Source organism: Lepidochelys kempii, chromosome 6 (genome assembly GCF_965140265.1).
Source record: "Lepidochelys kempii isolate rLepKem1 chromosome 6, rLepKem1.hap2, whole genome shotgun sequence".
Lineage (NCBI taxonomy): Eukaryota > Metazoa > Chordata > Testudines > Cheloniidae > Lepidochelys > Lepidochelys kempii.
Window position 1 is genome coordinate 54430319 of NC_133261.1, and position 22398 is coordinate 54452716.

At 40.5% G+C, this 22398-nt stretch overlaps 1 pseudogene; it reads left to right on the forward strand.

Moving 5' to 3' along the window:
• The first annotated feature begins 2237 nt into the window (after nt 1-2237).
• The window catches only part of LOC140913602 (E3 SUMO-protein ligase ZBED1-like), a 69611-nt pseudogene continuing 49450 nt past the window's right edge, over nt 2238-22398 (forward strand).

Below are 22398 nucleotides of genomic sequence, written 5' to 3' on the forward strand. Positions count from 1 at the left end.
TGTTTTCAGTTTTATTCTCCAACCTATTCTTTAATGCATCCTAACATTGTTTGCTTTTACTACATCAGAGTTTTTCATTGAGTTGTCCACAATGGGTGCCCAGATTGTAATTTGGAGACATTTCAGAGGAAATAGCCTGGTGGTCCATGTCCAGTAAAGGCAGGGGTGAAAAGGGTTGAAGGACGGAAGGTTGTGAGGATTGATCTGTGGTAATGACCTAGGTGGTAATTGATCTAGGGGTAAAGACCTAAAATAAGCAGAGCAAGAGACAAACTCATGGAGTCAGCTATTCCAGTTAGGTTCTGTGCTAAAGTGCTGAGGGAGTTAGAACCCCACTTTCAGTTTCTACAGTCATGCAGGTTCAGCTTACTGATCACTGATAGGTGAGTGCCATCTATTCTTTGATCTATGCTGTGAGCACCAAATTCTGTGCAGAATGACCCAGTAGGAGAACATTAACACCTCCTCCTCCTTGGTTAAGCCCTCTGGGCCCTGCCCTCCACAGGTACTTTTGCAGGACAAGGTACTCTGATATGATCTCTGTAGTGGCACTGAGAAAACCATATTCTTCCTCTGCATAGGCATGGTGCCAGTCCAGAACTCTGTGTCTCCTGCTGACAGGACAAGGGGAAAGGATTATTCACTGCCCTTTTTGCTCAGGTCCATAAGAAACTGGAGTTGGCTTTCCGGTGAAGGGTTGTCAGGGAAGAGTCAGGACATAAATGTTTTATGCCTAACACAATATTATCTCCCTTATTTGCCATTTCAGGTGTATCCCCTCTAGGTCTGGACAGAACTTTCCATTCAAAGTCCTGGCTTGCTGGGGTGGACTCCTCTTTTGGGCTGGGGGGAAAGGGGATGCATGGGGAGGAGGCTCTGGTTGTCTTGATAGTTCTGTGGGCAAAGAACCTGTTACAAGGTTTCTCTGTTTGTTTGTTTTGTTTTGTTTTGTTTTTTTCATAGATTCCATGGCCAGAAGGAAGCACTGTGATTATGTAGTCTGACTTCTGTATAACACAGGCCATAGAATTTCCCCAAAACAATTCCTAGAGTATATCTTTTAGAAAAACATCTGGTCTTGATTTTAGAAAGGTCATTGATGGAGAATTCACCATGATCCTTGGAAAATTGTTCCAATGGTTAATTACTCTAAGTGTAGTTTTTTTTAAAAAAAGTCTTGTTTATGGTCTGAATTTGTCTCGTTTCAACTTCCACCCATTATCGTGTTATACCATTCTCTGCTAGACTGAAGATCCCATTATTAAATATTGATTTCCCATGTAGGCACTTATAGATTGTATTCAAGTCACCCTTTAACCTTCTCTTTGTTAAGCGAAACAGATTGTGCTCCTTCCGTCTATCACTATAAGGCATATTTTCCTATCCCTTATTCATTCTCGTGTCTCTTTTCTGAACCCTCTCAAATTTTATTAATATCCTTTTTGAACTGTGTGCAGAGCTGGACACAGTATTCTAGCAGCAGTTGCACCACTGCCAAATACAGAAACAAAATAACCTCTCTACTCCTACTTGAGATTCCCCTGTTTAGGCATCCCAGGATCACATTGGCTTTTTTTTGGCTACGGAATCCCCCTGGGAGCTCATGTTCAGCTAATTATCCATCATTACCTCCATATCCTTTTACAGAGTCACTGCTTCTCAGGATAGAATCCCCCATCCTGTAAGTATGGCCTATATTCTTTGTTCCTAAATATATACATTTAACAATATTAAAATGCATATTGTTTGCTCACCCCCAGATTACAAAGCAATCCAGATCACTCTGAATCTGTGACCTATCTTTTTCAATATTTACCACTGTTCCATTTTTTGTGTCACCTGCAAATTTTATCAGTGACGATTTTATGTTTTTTTCTAGGTCTTTAATAAAAATGTTAAGTAGCATCGGGCAAGAACTGATCCCTGCACAACTCCAATGACAACACACCATCTCAATGATGATTCCCTATTTACATTTACATTTTGAGACCTATTTCTTAGCCAATTTTTAATCTATTTTATGTGGCATGTAATTTTATATCATTCTAGGTGGGCTGTCAATTAATCAGTTAACACAAGGGACTAACGCAAAACAAATGAACATTTTTTTTAATGAGTGTTAATTGCACACATCTGTTTTGACCCTCTTCACTTACTATATTTCATCACTTGGTGGACAATGGCACAGCTCTACTGTGTTCTCATGATTTGGAGTGTTTAAATATCGGAAAAAGTTAATGGAGCAAAGCAACAAAAGTTCAGGTCTTTTGAATGGGAAGTTTATTTAAAAAAAAACTTCTGGATGGTTCTCTGGATAAAAAGATGGTTATCTATAGCTATTGCAAAGTTGAGTTCCAATACCAAGTCTGCATGCCACCTATGCGCTAAACATGCTTTCACTTCCCGTTCTTGTGCTACAGATAACCCACCAGCAAATGAATCCCACCAGCCACAACAGAGTAACCTTACAGAGTTTCAGGATCACTACAAGCCCATGGATCAAATAAAGTACAACAGCTTAACCAAAGCTATTGCAAAGCGGATAGCTACGGACTGCAGACCACTCAACACTATAAACAGAGGGCTAAGAGATGTTATTCAAATTGCATCTTCCAATCAGTCATATACCTTGCCATTCTGAGGAACCGTTGCATCACGAATACATGACTTATATCACAACTAGAAGACTACACGTTGGAGCTTCTGAAAAATGCACTAGCTCTTGCTTTGACTAGTGATCACTGGAAATCCTTGAGTAATCACATCTATCTTTGACTTGTGGCGCACCTGATTGATGCTGCATGGACATTGCAGTCATTTGTTTTAACAGTAACTCCTATTGAAGAGAGACACTTATGCTGAAATGTGCAGTGAGTTTCTTGGATGTTGCAAAATAATGGAATATTCAAGAAAAGGTAACAACAATTAGTACTGACAGTGTACCTAATATGACAGCAGTAGCCAATCATTTTGTCTTTTGAACACATGACATGCATTGCTCACAGTCTGCCGCGATCCATTACAGTAGTGCTCAGGGATGACGGCTTTGGAAACGTGCTGGCAAAATGTAGAAAACTTGTGGGCCATTTCAAACACAATCCAGCTAACAGTACAGAGCTAGAAATACAAGCTGCAAATGTATAGAAACAAGAACCTCTTGTACAAGATATTTCAACCAGATGGAACTTCATGTTGGGTATGGTTCAGCGCCTCCTTAGAAATAAAGCTGCTATCACAGCCCCATTAGCTCTTCAAAACCACAGTCTATCAGTGCCAACAAGTAGAGATTTTGAAAAACTGCAAAAGCTAGAAACATTACTTGAACCCTGCAGGGTTCGTGACTGAACTCCTTGGGGGAGAATTGTATGTCTCCTGCTCCATGGTTTTACCTGTATTCTGCCATATATTTTATGTTAAGGCAATCTTGGATGATGACCCAGCATATGCTGTTTGATTTAAGAACACTTTCACTGAAGATCTGACAAAACGCAAAGAGAGTACCAATGTGAGATTTCTAAATACAGCTACAGCACTCGACCCAAGGTTTAAGAATCTGAAGCGTATTCCAAAATCTGAGAGGGATGAGGTGTGGAGCATGCTGGCAAAATTATTAACAGAGCAACATTCAGATGCAGAAACTACAGAATCCAAACCACGAAAAAAGAAAATTAACCTTCTATTGGTGACATCTGACTCAGATGATGAAAATGAAGGTGTGCTGATCCTCACTGGTTTAGATAACAGCTTCTGCTTGATAGTAATCAGCATGGAAGCATGTCCTCTGGAATGTGTTTGAAGCATGAAGGGGCATATGAGTGTTTAGCATATCTGTCACATAAATACCTTGCAAGCTGGCTACAACAGTGCCATATGAATGCCTGATCTCACTTTCAGGTAACACTGTAAATAAGAAGCAGGAAACATTATCTCCTGTAAATGTAAACAAACTTGTTTGTCTTAATGATTGGCTGAACAAAGGGAACAGCTACATGCCCAAAGGCCCAACAAGGCTTCAAATCCAAATACTCTGTCATGATGCCCCTTTTGCAGGGCACTTCAGCCTCTTCAAAACTCAAGACCTGGTACCAAGGAGCTTCTGGTGGCTGTCCCTATGCACTTCTGTAGCAACTTGCATAAAGTCCTGTGATCAGCATCATGGTAGGGAAAAAGGTCTAGTTATCTGCCTGAAAACTTAAGTCCACTCCTACACCTGCAAAGCTGGGCCATCAGTCCTTAGGGCCCTTCCATACCACAGAACAGAATGCAGACTGGATGCTACAGAATTAATTACCAGCATCTTTTAAGGTCTTCCCCATGTTTCATGTCTCCCTTTTTAAAACTGTATGCTCAGAATACCTTCCCACAACACACCACTCCTCTCTCCTGCTAATAGCAGTTTGGGGCCAAGAGGAATACATGATCAGGCAAATTCTAGACTCCCGATGAGTCCAAGGAAAACTCCAGTATTTAACAGATTAGGCAGGATATGGCCCAGACAATTGACCATGGGAACTTTTGCAGAACATGTCCACTCTCCAGAATGCCTGCTCACCTTTCACCAAATACCCAGAGAAACCCAGCCCTACGGCTCTTGGAAGGCCCCCTCAAAGGGGGGAATACAGTCAGGGGTCAGGCTAGCTAAAATGAGCTGCTGGCCTACTTCCCTGCTAACTTTGATACTAGGCAACTAATAGACCAAAATGTACTGCTCTGGAATGAACTGACTGGCTGCAGGGCCAGCCGCCTGGTTTATAAGCTCAGCAACAACAGCAGAGCACTGGCTGCTAAACATGCCTTGGTCCCTGGCCCTAGCCCCCAGTTCTCTCCTGGTTTTGAATTCTCAGTTCTGACCCTCACCTATGCCTCATAGCAGTGAGTCTGGTTAACCTTTTGACTTCAGCTTTGGTTTCTGACTCTTGGCTATGCCTTTGACTGGGGCTCTTTGGCTTACCCTGGGGCTTAGGCTTTGGCTTCTGCCTCCCAGTTCTGACCCTTGACCCTTGGCCAGACTTTTGGTCCAACCATGAGGTCCGACCACACATAACTTGATCACTGACACAGGTATGGCTCAGTAACTCCAACTGGGTTATAAAGGAGAAGAGAGTGGCTCTTGAAGGAGAGAGAAGTAGGGAACTAAGAGGAAGGAAATTCTATGTACAGTCCAATTGAGGGAGGAAACTTAGGGCTTAAATTTATGTTTTGACTTACCAGCAAAGCCAAGTCCTAGATACTGAGTGAGTTTTGACCCTGCCTCAGAATCTCTGCTCTCAGCATGTGGTAGGAATTCATGCTTTAAAAGCCATGACCTTGGCTTCAGTATTATCTTTTTCTGTTTCAGCTATTCACCCTTTATTTTATCCTCAGATTGCTCTATTCTTTGTGGCATATTATTTTACCTTTTGAGTCTGCATCCAGCCTCAGCTCATTTCAGCCAAAACAAACAGCTGTAACCTGGAGATGTGTGTGAATAGATTGCTAGGAGTGACAGGATTATTGGAATTAACGACTGGCTTCCCAGTGAATTTTCACCCATACCTTGTTCTCTCAACTGTTTTGAAGTGAGAATTGAGACCAGGTACAGCAAGTGCCAGGTTCAGTAGAGAACATATTTCAAAATAAAGCTCTTATGGTATTGAAAGATGGGCGGTGGTGGGAGGGAAGTGAAATTTTGTGAACACTGGCTGTTTCAATTAGAGCAGGCAAAACAATGAGACTCATGCCAAAAAACATTGAACTGCTGTGACCCTGTATATATGGGTTCAGAATCAGTTCAGAAGGAATTTTTTTCTGAAGCAGCTCCAGGGAGGTCACCCAGCCTAATATCTTCACAATAAAATATTTTCTATCATTACCAACAAGACAAGGACCTTTAGAGTTATTGCTGCCTTCTGCATTCTTATCTCACCCCACTGAATAGAAGGATAGTCAAGCTTCATAATGACAGGTTTCAGAGTAACAGCTGTGTTAGTCTGTCTTTGCAAAAAGAAAAGGAGTACTTGTGGCACCTTAAACCAATTTATTTGAGCATGAGCTTTCATGAGCTACAGCTCACTTCATCGGATGCATACCGTGGAAACTGCAGAAGACATTATATACACACAGAGACCATGAAACAATACCCCCCTTCCACCCCACTGTCCTGCTGGTAATAGCTTATCTAAAGTGATCATCAAGTTGGGCCATTTCCAGCACAAATCCAGGTTTTCTCACCCTCCACCCCCCCACACACAAACTCACTCTCCTGCTGGTAATAGCTATTTATGTATAGTGTGCCACATACCTCATAACAGCTGCATGGAAAGATGGAATGGAAGTCTTCATCACTCTACCCCTCTTCGCAACTCCTTAAGAATTATTATTTTAATAAAGTTTTAAATGTTAAATACTTTCTAAAGCTTATTTTAAAAATAATAAAGGAGACTGACGAGATAAGCCTCAACTCTAGCCATTTAGACTAATCATTGGTTTAGGATATAATTTAGCAAAAATATAACCCAATTGGCAACGTGATGCAAAACCAAATAATCTGCCAGTTAGTCCATCTCTAGCTATCAGGTAGCTGAAAAATCAGAGAACAGAAACATTCATAATAATGCTGAGATCATACCCTCCGCTTCTGCTAGTGGGGATGTTGGAAATCAAGCTGATCTTTTCTTGAAACAGGAAATGGGAACTGCCGTCCCATGGCATCATATGCTCTTTCTCTCACTCCACCCCTGTCCCCGCCCCCGTTCCCCCAGTCTCCTGGTAAACAAGGGAGCATTTCTACTGGAAAAAATAGTTCCATGGAGCATTGATATGGGGGCAGATGGAGCAAGAAATCATTTTATACTCCACATTATCATACCCTGTTAACCACATTGTGCTCCATTTAGAAAGCCCCATGGGACTTAATCTGTGGGAAATAAAAAGAAACATGCTCAAACTTCTATTCAGATACCCTGCTGAAATTAACAAAATATCAGCAAATGCAGGGACAGCTACAATTGCCATGGGCAGCCATTCTGTGGTCTCCAAAAGAAATAAGACTATGAAATTTTACCTCCATCAACCAAGTATGCATGATCAAACAGCCATATATTTTAAGGACAGGGATGACAGATAAAACATATTTGATCATTAAGGGTATGTCTACACTGCAGCTGGGAAGGAGTGCCATGCTAGCCCAGGTCGAGCTAGCATGCTAAAACTAATGGCATGAATTCTGCTGCCTAAGGCTGGAGCTCGGCCACTCAAGCCCAACTGACCCCTTCTGCTTGAGACCCTGATCAATGTTTAGCATGCTAGCTCGAGCTCTACTAGCATAAGTCTGGGAGGCTCACTCCCAGCTGCAGTATAGACATGCCATAAGGGGGGTTCATCATCGTGAATAACAATCCAGAGAGCTACTAACCTATTGTATGTAACTGCCGTGACCTCAGCGGAATTTGCCTGATTGAACATGGTGTGCCATTTACATGATTAACTGAAGCTGGTTTTGACTGAAGTATTTAATTTGTGGTGCAGTGTTGTATATTGTCCATATTGTCTAAACCCTGTCAGAACAGGGTTTAGATCTAGGGTTTTGATTCAAACTATTCTGTAGTTTGGGAACACTTGTGAAATTCCAGTCTTATATAAATAATTGCTTATTTCCAACACCCTCAAAGTTCAGGGGAGTTTAAGTGAGGCCTATCTGTAATAGGGATATCCCTCTCATTCTCTTTTCAGAATGTACATATGTAAGAAACAACTATGAACATATTAAGCATAGATACCAGGGCATTTTAAGATTGTGTATGTGTATAATATATATAAAATTCTCCCAGGATATATAGTATTAATTAGAGCTAGTTCAAAAAATGCAGAAGATTTTTCATGACATTTAAAAAAATATATTTCACAAAAACCTTGTTGATATTTCGACAATTTTCAGCCACTCTAGTTTTTGCATCCCCAGTCGTCATCTTTTCAGAATTTTGTCAGCCAGATTTCTAATATCTTTATATATTTCATACACTTTATTCCACCCATATTATTTTCTGAAACCCCATTTTCTTTTGATTATTTTCCAACCTGAAAGTGGTGCATATTGATTTGACTATCTGACTGCAAACTGTGGGGCAAGGGCAATGTCTGCTTCGCAGTACAAATGAATAATGGATTTTTTGCATTTTTGGAGTAGGAAGTAGCTCCGTTTGTTTTCCAGCTGTGAAAATAATGCTTTTGTAGTATTGTAAATATAGGGAGCACAGTTTAGTGGTTACACCAAAAGAAATAAGAGTCAGAACTTCTGGATTCTATGTCCAAATTCTTTCTCTGACCCACTGTAAGAGCCTCGTCAAACCACAGCCTCATATTAATCATTTATACAATGTATGTTATAATATTTAGCTAACTCAAAGGAATATTGTTAAGGTGAATTAATATGCTGTGAGTCTTAGATAAAAGGTGCCATACACAAGTACAAAATTGTTTACTGCAGACACACAGCAGGAAGGCTGGTGTTTAATGCTTTTCTGAAATTGGAAACTGAAGAATTTTATATAAACTGATAAGCTGTAACTTTTCAAACTGCTTTTTCTTTAACCTTTTTTTATATGCAATATATAGGTACAGTATTTTAAAATATAGTATAGCTAGCCTTAGAGATTTTAAGCACTAATCAGGAAGAGTTAAGGATCAGAAAGTCTAACAGTTCTAATTTATAAGTATCAAAAAATCATTAACCTTTTGCCGCTAGGTTTAGGGCCATAGATGTAAAATACATACAGTAACCATAATGAACAACCTGGTACAATTGCAGTGGAAATGTGTATGAGTAGCAGAGTGGAAAACTGACATGAGAGAGTATTCACCAAGCTATTTTATTCCTATGTTTTCTTCGAATGGCACATTAGTTTTCTGCTGTATTAATTTTTTCAACTACCAAATGTTGTTTTGATAGATCTTAAGGCTGGAGGTATTCTGTGCTGGCTGATGGGGCTGGCATTGTACTCATCATGTCATTTTGATGGGGGAAGTCTGGAGCATAGGTTCTGTCATCCTTAGTGATTACCAACGTCCCTTATTCCAAATACTCTTTCCTTTCTTCTAGATTTGTGCAGGTCAGATGTGGCCCCTTATAAATCAAGGCAATGGGCATGAGCTATATTCAAACATTACCAAAGCTTAGGTACAGAGTTTAGCGGAATGCAGGGGAAGGTGGAAATTTTGGATCAAGAGTTTTTTAGTTTGTCCCAGTATAGATACAGGGCTAACCACAAAGTTCAGAGCTTTATAAGAATTTCTATAAAACATGGCAGTCTCCAGAACCGGGTTTTTGAGTCAGAACTATCTTACTAAAGAATAATTATTTCATACATGTTACACAGATTTTCAGTTTATATTGCACCCCCAATCTCTACCTCAGACAAGAGGCAAGCAAGAATTGCAGCTCTGTGTTCTGAAAAGCACAAGGGTTCTTCCCTTTTCTAGAGTGGCTGAGGAAAGTTCCAGCCAGAAGTTCCACAGTGAGCAAACAGAGTGCTCTCATTTCTTCTTTCCTGTCAAAATGCAGCCTCAGTTGGTTTGGCCTGAGGAGGGTTTTTTTCCTCCAATGAGTTTGTTTATTTTACACAGCCTTCTACTACTCTATTATCATAAACACCATAGGAGACTCCAAACACACAGTGGTACTATCATCTGGCTTCGTGATTGATACTATAAGGCTTGCTCCTGTGGAGCCTGGGCGTTGTGACCCCAGGGAGAAGATACCTAGAGTAGTGAAACTGATCTGAGGTAGGGAAACTTTTGAGGTAAAGGGACAGGTATCAGGAGTGAAAGTTTTCATAAAGAAAAACGTTTATTTTACGTCTCCCTGCTGGTCAGGAGGAGTTGCCAGAGGGTGCAGCTGGTATGGATGTGGGTTAAATAGGAATAGGTTTGATGCCTCTGGGGAAAGATTTGCAGGGCATGTTCCTCATGGCAAATTCTGAGAGTGGTCTCTTAAAGGGGTAGGGATGCAGAAGGGTTTTGCCATGGTCAGGGAGAATCAGAAGAATAAGAGGCTAATGATGGCTTAGCAGCCACATCTAATTTTGACCTTTTCTCTGTAAATGGAAAGGTGGGGGAGGAAGTTAATATGAAGGTGTAGAGAATGTTGGAAATTTTTATGAAAATTATTTAACTCACTTTAACCACACTTTTTAAAATTATTATTTCTTCCTATTTGGTCTTTAGGGGTTAACTTCTTTATAGACAGCCTTGCTCCAGGGCATATGCATTGAATGGACTAATTGCTGGTCACAAGAACGTGTCTGGGAGTTGATATGAATAAACTAGCAAAAACTGTCAACAGGTGAACCTTGGAGATACACTGGAAACCAAGAACTGGGCCATTAATTTTTAACTGCTGTCCCAGGAGACTCTTTGGAATATTGATACATGTCTGACCATAACCTCTCCCCTGCTTGAGCCCATGGGAGAGCCCACATGAAAACAGCCTGTCTAAGACACTCCCAGAAAGATTTAAAAAATATTGCAAAGATAGGATCCCCTGTAATATCATGGCAGAAGGGCTCTTCCTACATAGGTCAATCTACTTTAAAGGACTCCACTGAAGAAGTTTCTAAGCAGAGGGAAAAGTTGCCCAAAAAACTATTTTTCTTGAACCCAAGGTTCCTCGCAATACAAAGGGAAGCCTCAGTGAAGATGAGGGAGCCCAGACGTTTGAGAATGAGCATCTGAGAAATAGTGACAATAAGGAAGCATGTTGTAGTGTTTGTTTTCAGTCATGGGTCTCCCAAGGGACCATCGAGGAAAAAATCCTATGTAGCAGTCACAGCTTGTCAGGCTTGGACCTTTGGGGAGGACTGTTTGCAATGGAAGGATTTTCCTAGGATGCCTCAACAAAGATGTATGATTTCACTGCCTTGCATGGGGGACATGGACAAGTAGTTGAGCTCTCCTGTTAAAATCTTTTGGTTCTCTCCTGCACATTGAAAGCAATAATCCATCTGTCTGGCAGCAGAAAATTTTATGTCTGCTTTTATTCTTATAGTGATAGAGAATTTTGCAGGGAAACAGTTTGTAATTAAGAAGGGGATCAGGGACTCGGATGATGCAGTGATCATTTATTTATTTTGGCCTCCATCAAAACTCTTTTTACAATTTTTGCACTATGAAAATATACATGAAATAGTAATGGAATTTTTTACACAATTTAAGTATACATGAAATGCACATTCTATATGGGGTGTCTCATTATACAAAATGTTCCAGACAAGACTATGATAGGTGTTTGGAATGCAGAATTTAAAGGCACTAGTGAATTTTCACAGGTAAATAACTTAGTACAATGTCTTCCCAATATATAGTATTTAGGTTCTGAGCAGGGTTATCTTATGTATTCCATGTAGCCATATACTTGTTTTACTGTAGTTCTACTGAACATTTTAGTGCTGGCTGTGGGGTCAGGAAATGCATATGCTGTGGATCTCATGCTCACGAGACTGAGGACTGCAAGGATTCATTAGATGTGGTATGTCTGGGAACTGTGGACATGTTTATAGACAGTGCCCAGCAGCATGGCACAATAGGGAAAGAACCCAGTTGCACAAGAATCCTTCCTCCTTCCCTGAGCCAGAGTGTCTGAAGATTCCATGTAGCCCTTCAAGGATTAATGAGGCCTCCAGTTTTAGAAGCAGGATCTCTCTACCTTTGGGAGAAGGACTCTGCCATTTTACAAATAAAGGATTGGGTCATGGAAAAATACTAGGAAACACTGAGAGGAAGGATGTTACAGATTGGGGCATGAGCACTAATGATATGGGGAAGCCCGATTTAGAGATCAAGGGAAATGGGATAGGGAAAAGAGAAACTGGGTAAGAAAAATCCACAGGATCCACTGATTTTGAAGAAATCTCAAAAAATTAAGATTGTCCATCTTCCAACAGAGAGAGAGAGAGAGAGAGAGAGTTTCAATATAGGAAAGGGAAGTAAGAGATCCAATGAGAATGCTGGGATTACAGGAATTGATAGTAGCCTGTTGCATCAGAATCACAAGGCATTTTCACAGTTCTAACAGAAAACAGGTTTTCTATATTAGGCACTGACTCAGGAAATGGAGAGAATAGAGAGGAACCTGTGGATGCATTACAAAAACATTTATTGGAGGATGGAGTTCAGGATGTTGCTCTGCTTGAGCAGATTACGGAAGAAATATTCAAGATGATACCAGGATCTAGGAACTCAGGAGACCATTTAGCTTAGAGTAAGGTGTCAGTAGACAAGAACAAAATACTCAAAAGGAAAAGGTGAGACAACAAAAGAGGTCAGACATAGGGACTAGCAATGTCAACAAGGTCCTCAACTAGGCACAGATGCCTGTGGAGACTCCATCTTGAATGTTCACTGGAGGAAAATGCTCCTTCAGTTTTCAGAGGAGCAAGATTTGGATATAGTGCAGATCCAGAAAACAATACTTTGTTCTTTTAAGTGTGAAATCCAGAGGGATTGGAGGTGGGGCCCATCTTTTTGGTTCACTGGTCCCCATACTTGCAATGGAGAAGGGATACTGTTTTTCACCTATGAAGTAATGGAGCAGAGGGGAATAGAAGTTCACCGAGGGAGAGGTTATTGGTTGATTTTTGTTATTTGACTGTGAGGTATCGCTGTGTTACCAGCGATGGCCCACAACATCAGAAGTTAAGGAAAGATATTTTTTACTAGAATTTTTTCCTTCCTTACTGATGACTTGACAGCTTTTTTGGGAGTGTGGGGGGGGGGGCAATGTGGGAGGGGTTTTTTTAGTGTTTCAGCTATAGTGACAGAGAATGAAACAATCAAGTAAATAAAACTTACTTACAGGTGGTAGGTAATGCTGCAGTGTTATAGGGAGTTTTTGGTCATTCTTCTTTTAGAAGCTGTAGGACTTTTACATCTATAGAGATGACTTGGGTAGTTGGTTGAAGAGGGGGTATATGAAAGTTAATATGATGATTGGGCAATGGTAGTGCAGCCAGACCACTGTTTGGTTCCAGCTAAATTCAGTGAATATCGCACAGTGATTTTTGGTTAGAGCTATTGGAAACTAAATATCTGTTTACTCAATACTGTGGTTTCTAGTAGAAAAGACGAAGGTGTCTTTATGGAACAAGCGTCAGTCTGGGGGTATTAGGCATCCCTCATGGAATGGTGGGAATTGACCGAGTAGAATCTGGTGGATTCTTTACAGTTCTTTTCAATATATCTGTATACAATTCATTGAAAGTGTTGTTTAGCATTGCAGGGTCATTTGAAAGATGTTCATAACTGACTGCGAGCTGGGGAACATGAGTGTCGTACAGGAAGAAAAGAAGGCGATGATTCAATATTGAAGGAGGAAAAAGTTGGAAACAGATAAATTTGCCAAGGATCTTAGCATAAAAAATGGGTCAGCAGTCCCAGACATATTTGCAGGATGCCAGGAAGGAAAATGCAGTGGGATATGGGGGAGCTATGGAATCCTGTTACTGGACAGATCCACAGGGACCCAGCTGGCATGTTGAGAATAGTTCAGACATATGACAGAGCAGGGACAACCCAACTCCAGCTTGCAGTATAGCCATATCCAGAGAAGATCAGTTGGAAGATGACCCAGGGGAGAGGAGGCTGAGACTTCCTGCTCTTTTGAGAATGTCTGAGAGAAGAAAGGAGCAGAATATTGGGGATGAACTGAAGTTCAAAGCCAGAAAGGCTGAAAGTGATTTAAGTTTGTATTTTTGTTTTGGGGATTTGTTGAATAATGTCAGGGAAGAATCCTGGCTTTGAAGGAGGAGGAAACTTGGGGGAGCTTGAAAGAAACACAAGTACACAGAGGGCCCAGGAAGGGGCTGTAGGAAAGGACTATTGACAGACTACAGTAGAAAGAAGCCCAAAAAGGTAGCAGAAGGTGGGGCTGAATATAGACAGCCCTTGCCTGATCCATTATAGGGTTCCTGGGCTAGAACTTTGAGGAGAGGGATGGCCTGGGTTTCCCTACCGACTACAGGGAAAGTGGTGGGAAACCTCCTTGGAGAGGAGTATAAGGATGACCGAACCCTGAGTGAAGGGTGTGAGGACCATGGGGCTTATAATGGGGGCATGAAAATCTGACATAAGAACATTTGTGTTGTGTTGGATTTTGTTACCCCAGAAGGGGTAAGAACAAAAGATGACCTAGCTGAAAGGCCAAGTCATGAGAAGAGAGATCACCACAAGACCACAATGACAGTTGGCAGAGGGCAGTAGAAGACGAGAGCTAGCTATGCCATGCCCAACCATGAGGGCATGCACCACAAGTGACTCAACTCTTCCACTACAGGGACACATTTTTGACCTCAAACAATTACTCAGCTGCAGCCAGAGCAGTGATCAAGATGAATACAAGCGAAGCTGTGTGGGTGAGGACTTTGGGGCAGGGGGAGGGGTTCCTTTGCTCTGCCAGAGGATTTACAGATCATGAGGGGCCCTCCTGGTGCTATAGATATTTTAAGATTAACCTTAGGCTGAGTTGAACTGGAAGAAGTGATTTGCCTCCTGCCAGGTTAAGGTGATAATGGAAGGGATGAAATCTGACTGTGGCCGGGGTCCCAGTGTGGGCCAGCTATGGTCACTCAATTAGGGTGAACTGCAATGAATGGGGCAGCCAAATCCCCCAAAGCTGGTGGATATTCCAGGATCTAGATTTACAAAGCCTCATAAAACATAAGCCTCTTTATTACCTTACTGGTTACTCAGAAGTCCAAATAACACAGTTCCTTTAAAGTGATCCAGCCTCAGGCCTCCAGCCAGGTGCCCAATATGGTGTCAAATATGAAGATTTCTGAAAATCTTATTTCATCATATAAAAGAAAAGGTCCTACCATTCCCAAAGGATTGGACATATTACCTCCCAGGTTAATGAATGTTTCAGATCTTACCCAAATACATGCTACAGCCAATTCTTATTAACTAAACTAAATTTATTACAAATCGAGAGAGCGCGTATGGCTAAAAGATCAATATACATACAGACATGAGTTCAATCCATTTAGGTGAAGATTCATAGCAGAGATGGTGAGCTCTGTAGTTTCAAAAAGTTATTTTAGAAATAGTTCATAGGTTATCGTCCAATGTCCAAATATCATATTCAGGGCGTACCAGTATAACCAGGACCACAGTCTCGCAACACAAATTTCCCCTGATGAAGCTTAAGCAGATCTGAGATGATCACGACCCCAGGTTGTCTTATACAGTGTCCTAGCATCCACTTGACCACACAGTCCTGGTTAAACAATAGGCTTTTGATGTAACCTTTTGCTTTCCAAACACCCCCAGTAATTAGTTACACAAATTAACATAGGGCAATTTATCCATTAGGCAGTCTATTACAAACTTCAGAGAGACACATAGACAATGACATTTTACCTAAGATTAATCCAAATGTTAATATTCCCTTTTGATCTCTGAATCAATAGGTATAGTGACAGACAGGAGCTGTCTGTTTACTGTTAGCATCTAAGATACACACAATTAGTATTACTTCTAACAATATAGGTTTGCATTTCAAAGTTCTAGCCTATTTAGCAAGAATGGCCCTAATTATCATTCACATACCTTTCTAACATGACTTTAAAGGTGGGATTTAGGTCATTCAGCCTGCAAGCTGTTTAACCCTTTCTAGCCATGCGTCACGCTGAGGTTGGCAGGAAGGGTGATGTTAATTAAAACATTCCTGTTACCTCTCTACATTTATGTGGCATATGTGTATCCTGCTTCTGGCAAATTGTCAATTAAATTGACAGGATAATTTTTTTCAGATGCTGGAGGGAAATAAATGTAACATAGTGAAGAGAAGTATAGTTTAATCTACCAGTTAAAGAAGGGGCCTTGGGGATGGTATGCTCAGAAACTTTCTTGTTGGTGTGACAAATTGGAAAAATGTCTTTACTATTTCTTATTAATATTATGTATGACCCTGTTCAATTTGATATTGTTACATCCCTGAGCGTGTATAATCAGATCAACGGAGGCTGTGAAGAGGGGTTGTTTAGGAGCCCAGCAAAGGTAAAACAATGACACAGATAAGACAGCCTCTCAGGTACCCACTGCACAAGAGTTAAGGGCTTGTTTATACTGGCACTTTACAGCACTGCAACTCCCCCCACCCCCACCCCCACCCCGAGCGCTGCAAGTTGCAGCACTGTAAAGCACCGGTGTAGACAGTGCACCAGTTCTGGTAGCCGCGCTCCCAGTGCTGGCAGCTACGCCCCTCAGGGAGGAGGTTTTTTAGAGCCCTGGGAGAGCTCTCTCCCAGCGCTCCGCTGCGACCACACAAGCCATGTTAAAGTGCTGCCACAGCAGCACTTCAACATTTTCAGTGACGATGTGCCCTAAGATTACAATGGATATGCCAACAGCTGGGGAAAGGAAATCCCTCACTAGCACGATCCAAGTTAACATGTTTTTTTTTTTCTCTTCCCAAGGGTAAGGTTGAGATTGAGAGACCCTGAGGGGTTAAACTGGTGCCCCCTGACAGAAAGGTGCAGGGACTAGTCATCTCAGCTGGGAGCTGATAGACAGACACAGAGTAAGCATGATGGAGTCTGACACAGCAACTTGAGAGTCCTGGTCAGTATTAAGCAGGCTGTAACTTGGTGCCCAAAGAAAATTGGGAAACACCACGGTTAAGTCATGCTTACCTAGGTGCTTGAGGGAAATGCCAAGCAAAAGACAATATGCATATAAGTCTCTGTTATTTTTAAATCTACTTCTGTAATCCCTGCATACCACTTGGGAAAAAAATCATACTTTGTTTTGGAGACACTGCTTCCTTTTCACTACATAATATTACTGTCTACAGGTCCCTAGAAGACATCTCTGCCAGGGTCCATGTCTACTAAGTAACATGACTGGTATTTAGGGAGGTGAAACCAAGAGATCCAGTTAGACAGTGGTTGGATTGCAGGATTCCACCCCAAAGAGAGGTGGAGGTACAAGCCTGCCATTTGAATGGAGTGCATTCAGGGGACTGGAAAAAGTTCTCAGAAGAGGGTGGCCTACAAGATGTTTGTGGTTTTTAATGTTCATAGGGTTCCCATGGAATGCATAAGGGAATGTCACTTTTTCCAATAATGTTGGAAAATAAGTAACAGGAGAAAAATGGGGGAACTGATGGGAACTGAAAAAAGAAATGCCTTTATAAAAGTATTTTGCTCACAACAATCCGAGGTTCCTTTTTACTTGCAAAGAGCATTATACTGCATCTCCCTTTGTCAAATTCAGGCAACTGCATTCCAGCAGGTTGGTTCACAGTTTAGGAAAGTGCTATACCAGGAAGTCCTTCAGAAATATTTTTCTGAATGTCATTTTGAAGTTTTGATTTCTTCAAATTATTTTACCTCCAAAATAAGAAAATTCCATTCAGAAATTGGGATGTATGGTGGCAGGTATTTTATGGAAAACTGTATTGAAGGGGCAATCTATGAGCCTGAAGCAAGAACCTAATCAATAAAGCCTGTCTGTGGAAAGGTGGCTAAGGCTGTCATATTTGGCAGTCATATTTGCTGACCACAAAATTTTTGCATGGCCTTTTTTTACGGACACTTGGTTCTGGTGTTAAGATGCCTTAGGACTGTGCATCTACTTCTATAAGGAAGGATGGAGTTTTCCAAAAATGGTCTTGAAGATACTTGCAATAGTTAATGAAAGAGGCTTTTTTTTATATTATTATGGCAGAAGTGGCGCACATCTCGTTTTCAGGCACTGGAAGAATCACTTGACACTTTAGTTTGAACTATTTTTGCCACCATTCAATGATTAGCAATGGCGAAGAAAAAATGGATGAGTGAGGAAAGATGTAGGTTAGCATCAGGGCCTATGATATGTAATTTACTTTTTAGCTATCTGCAGAATGGTCTGGAGTATTGAGAGTAAGGCTATGTCTATTGTGACACTGAGCCAGAAAGGGCTAAGACATATTAGGAAAGTATGTAAATGGTAATTAGGGCTATTCCTTATAAATAACTAGCAAAGTTGTGTTAGATAGACTAGAGTTTTGAAATGTAGGCTTGTATTGTTAAAGAATTGGAAGAAGATAGTGTTTTTAGTAGTCTGTGTTTACCTGTATCTTATTACAGGTTAACAATGTAACCAGACGGTTCCTGTCTGTCGCTATGTTTTATTGATTCAAAGATCAAAAGGGAATATTTAACATTTAGATGAACTGTGAATGTAGTAATATCACTGTCTTAATTTCTCTTTGAAGTATGTAATAAGCTACCTGTAAATGGCAGGAAACGGGCAGTTGCCTTATGCTAATCCACGTAGCTAATTACTGGTGATGCTTAGGAAATATGAGGTCTATTTCAAAGCTACAATGCTTCATCTATTATTCACCTACTGTCAAGAGGCTACCAGAGAACTATAAAAAGAACTCCTGGGCCCTGATTCTGAATCTCATATCTGCTTAAGCTTCATCAGGGGAAATTTGAGTTGCAAGACAGAGGTCCCCAGTTCCAGTCTGGATGACCCTGATTTTGGACATTGGACTATATATCCTATGGAACTTATTCTGAAAGAACTTTTTGCAACTCTAAAGCTCACCATCTCTACTGTGAAACTGACCTAAGAACTCTATTCATACCTGTGTGTATAATGATCTTTTAACCTATACTCTCTCTCTCTCTCTTTTAATAAATCTTAGTTTAGTTAATAGGAATTGGCTGTAAACATGTATTTGTGTAAGATCTCAAATATTCATTGACCTGGTGGGTAATGTGTCCGATTCTTTGGGATTGGTAGAACTTTTAGTATGATGAACAGGATTTTCAGTAATCATCATATTTGACTTGGCTATCTGGGTGGGAGCCCAAGGATGTGATGCTTTAAGGGAGGTGTGTTTTTTGGCTTCTGGGTAACCAGTAAGGTATTTAGAAACTGTTTTGTTGCTGGTTTGGTGATCTAATAATTAGAAATAACCTCCAGTTCTGGGGATCATGTGCCCCATTCTTTGCAGTGTGCCCTGATTGAGCAATCTCAGTGTGGGCCCCTTGGAACCCGTCACATCTACACTACCACTTCTGTCGGTACAATGTGTGTCTTTCAGGGATGTGAATAAACCACTCCCGAGTGACGTACTTTATACTGACCTAAGCACCCATGCAGACAGCTCTATGTTAGTGACAGGTTTCAGAGTAACAGCCGTGTTAGTCTGTATTCGCAAAAAGAAAAGGAGTACTTGTGGCACCTTAGAGACTAACCAATTTATTTGAACATAAGCTTTCGTGAGCTACAGCTCACTTCATCGGATGCATACCGTGGAAACTGCAGCAGACTTTATATATACACAGAGAATATGAAACAATACCTCCTCCCACCCCACTGTCCTGCTGGTAATAGCTTATCTAAAGTGATCATCAGGTGGGCCATTTCCAGCACAAATCCAGGTTTTCTCACCCTCCACCCCCCCACACAAATTCACTCTCCTGCTGGTGATAGCCCATCCAAAGTGACAACTCTTTACACAATGTGCATGACAATCAAGTTGGGCTATTTCCTGCACAAATCCAGGTTTTCTCACATCCCCCCCCACCCCCATACACACACAAACTCACTCTCCTGCTGGTAATAGCTCATCCAAACTGACCACTCTCCAAGTTTAAATCCAAGTTAAACCAGAACATCTGGGGGGGGGGGGTAGGAAAAAACAAGAGGACACAGGCTACCTTGCATAATGACTTAGCCACTCCCAGTCTCTATTTAAGCCTAAATTAATAGTATCCAATTTGCAAATGAATTCCAATTCAGCAGTTTCTCGCGGGAGTCTGGATTTGAAGTTTTTTTGTTTTAAGATAGCGACCTTCATGTCTGTGAGAGAGCTTAGTGAGAGAGCTTCTCCCAGAGACACAGCTACTGCCGCTGTCAATTAATTATGTCGACAGGAGAGCTCTCTCCAGTGAGCTTAGAGTGGCTACAGCTGTGCCGCCGTGCCTCTTTAAGCTCTCTAGTGTAGACATAACCTAAATATTGGGCGTCTTTTATATCTGAGTACTGTGCTTGTGATTAATTTTTGGTTATTGTTTTAAGTCTTTAATGAACATGCAAAGATAAACATACTGATTAATTTTCAGTGTTAAAAGGAAACAACTCAATTTTTTACTGCTGTCACATAGCAATAGGAAAACATATCTGGTATCAAATTTGTCCATCATTTTGCTCTGCTTTCTGACAGAATTGACAAAATAGTGAGGTGCAAACTCAGAAAAGTTCAGAGTTTGGGTTTGGATGCTCATCTGAAGTTAATCCTTTCTGCCCTCCTTGTGTCTGCAAAATTAGGCTGCAACTTTCATAAGTGCAATTTTCCTGCAATATTGCTGGCACATCTGCTTTTGGGTCTGAACTGTAAACTGCACATGGAATAATGTATACAGACTTTTCAGAACCTTAAAGCTTTGCTTGAGGTTCAGTTCTAAAAATGGAAAATTTTAGGAAATTCTTATGGAATTTGAACTGGTTTGACTACTTTTATCAAACACTTTTCAGAATTCTTGGGACAAATACACAAATTCATCAGCTTCAATGCAAATGTTACCCAAAGCCGTCTGATAATAACTCAGGTTAAAACTAGGGTCACTTTTGCAGGAAAAAGGAAAGAAGAGGAAAACTACCCTCCAATAATCACAACCAATATCTGCTGAAGGAGAAAGAAGATGGACCAGTATGTAGGGCAGGTGCTGATTTAGGTGATCTGGGTTCAAGTTCCTACTGTACCACAGACTTCCTGTATGGATTTAGGCAAGTCACTTAGATGCTGTGCCTCAGTTTCCATCTGTAAAATGGGGATAATAGTCCCTACTTCACAAGCATATTGAATACAATAACAATACAAGATTTTTAAGACAAGTGTAATTGTTTAATCACCAGGCTTCCATGAGAAAGAATAGTAATGAAAGATCAGCCTGGATTATTGCAATAACAAGAGCCTGCAGAGGATTTTGGAAAGTCAGGAGGCTGCCAAGAGTTATCAAGCAAAAGCTTTATCTAAAAGCTACCAAATCTGGCAAAGAAATAAATGACTCTTTAGTCACAAGATCACCCCCAAAAACTGACTAGACAAATGAACCAACTGGTAAGCACAATGAAACATGAACAAGGGCTAACTAATGCACAGCAGGATAGAGGGGAAGTTGACAAGAATGATGAAGTACTTGAAATAGAATTAGAAATTAAATGAATTGTTAGAATTTGTAAATGTAACATCCATTTCTACTTATCTTTTAAAATATTACTTTATCTGAATTCCTGGAAAAGGGCAAATTGTCTGAAATAACAATACACATAAAAGGGTGTAGGACACTTTTCAATCATGCTCATTATAGAGGACTATCTGGCAACACACTTTTCTCTTGTACTTATTTAGCTAATTTATCCACAGTGACAGTAACGTATGCTTTCCCTTGAACACTCAAGGTCCCAATTCAGCAAGTTATTAAGCACATGCCTAACTTTAAGCACATCCTATGTCCTATGAGACTATTCAGATATTTAAAGTTAGGTGCAATATGACACATTTGGGGGAAAATGTAATGTGACTTTAAAAATCAGATTAGCCTAATCTGGGACTACAGCTACCAAAATATCTTAATCATGCTCAAATGGTCATTGCATGACCTCACTAGAGGGGAGAGTTAAAACTGTTAGGGAGTCCTAACTGTGCATGCCCCTTACATATTTGGATTTCTTCTAAAAACTTTAACTTTAACTGAATTTTCTGGATTTACAGTGCTTGTTTATGTGATCATTACAGTATCCTAGCACTGTATTTTACCCTAAATTTCTGATATGTACTGTCAACCTTAACTTTATATAAGCATAGTTTTTTATGGGGAATATATAAACAAAAACATATATTGCTGAAAAAAACAGGCCTTCCTTATTACACCTGCACAAATATTTGAGGGGCAAAGAGGATGGTAGGCAAAGATATGGCTACTTGCATTTACCCACTAGGGGAAGTCCCCATTTCTATCTGCAAATGATGATTGTGCCTGGAAGCATGTCACCCACGCTTACTACATTAAATTTCAGACACAAATTGGGAACTTATTTATGGCCTCTTTAAAAATCGGATGCCTAAAATATGCACTCTGATACCAAAGTGATGGGTGTCATAAAACAACTAGTACAGATATATTAGACTGGTAATTACCAAATCTTAAAATTAATTTCTCACCTACTAGGCCGAATGGGATCTCTCCCAGAAGAAAGTGATAAATAGAAAGTTTGAATCAGCATTAGTGATCTATATTTTAGCCATATCTTCAGTCATTTGAGATGAATGGCTCAAATACCTGCTCTAAATTATATTAACACACATTATGTGATGACAGGCCAAAAACAAGGTTTATTAATTATCTCAAAGATTGAATTTATAGTTGG